This window comes from Nomia melanderi, unplaced genomic scaffold (assembly GCF_051020985.1).
Source record: "Nomia melanderi isolate GNS246 unplaced genomic scaffold, iyNomMela1 scaffold0014, whole genome shotgun sequence".
Lineage (NCBI taxonomy): Eukaryota > Metazoa > Arthropoda > Insecta > Hymenoptera > Halictidae > Nomia > Nomia melanderi.
In genome coordinates, this window is record NW_027475130.1 from 7,478,606 (window position 1) to 7,479,560 (window position 955).

Consider the following 955-nt stretch of genomic DNA (forward strand, 5'->3'; position numbering starts at 1 on the left):
TCCCGAAATATCACCAGATATATGCTGGATTTTCACATGACCTTGGGTGACGGATTCCGAATATCTGTAATTTTCTCGGCCCCTGGTGGTGCGAGGTCGTTCCCGTTGCACAGATTCATGCGGCATGGCCTGCTGCAGATAATTCACTTTGGTTTATTGCCCTATCTCTAATAGCACCCGAGATATCACCAGATATATATTGGATTTTCCCCTGACCCTGAGTGTCCGGCCCCATGAGACTGTGGTTTTCTCGGCCCCTGGTGGTCCGAGGTCGTTCCCGCTGCCCAGATTCATGCGCCAGGGCCTCGTCCAGACAATGCACTTTGATTTATTGTGCTATCTGTAATAGCACCCGACATATCACCAGATATATATTGCATTTTTCCCTGACCCTGAGTGTCCGGCCCCATGAGACTGTGGTTTCCTCGGCCCCTGGTGGTCCGAGGTCGTTCCCGCTGCACGGATTCATGCGCCAGGGCCTCCTACAGACAATGCACTTTGATTTATTTCGCTATCTGTAATAGGAACCGAGATATCACCAGATATATATTGGATTTTCCCCAGACCCTGAGTGTCCGGCCGCATGAGACTGTAGTTTTCTCGGCCCCTGGTGGTCCGAGGTCGTTCCCGCTGCACAGATTCATGCGCCAGGGCCTCCTACAGACAATGCACTTTGATTTATTGCGCTATCTCTAATAGCACCCGAGATATCACCAGATATATATTGGATTTTACCCTGACCGTGAGAGTCCGGCCCCATGAGACTGTGGTTTTTTCGGACCCTGGTGGTCCGAGGTCGTTCCCGCTGCACAGATTCATGCGCCAGGGCCTCCTACAGACAATGCACTTTGGTTTATTACGCTATCTCTAATAGCACCCGAGATATCACCAGATATATATTGGATTTTCCCCAGACCCTGAGTGCCCGGCCCCATGAGACGGTGGTTTTCTCGGC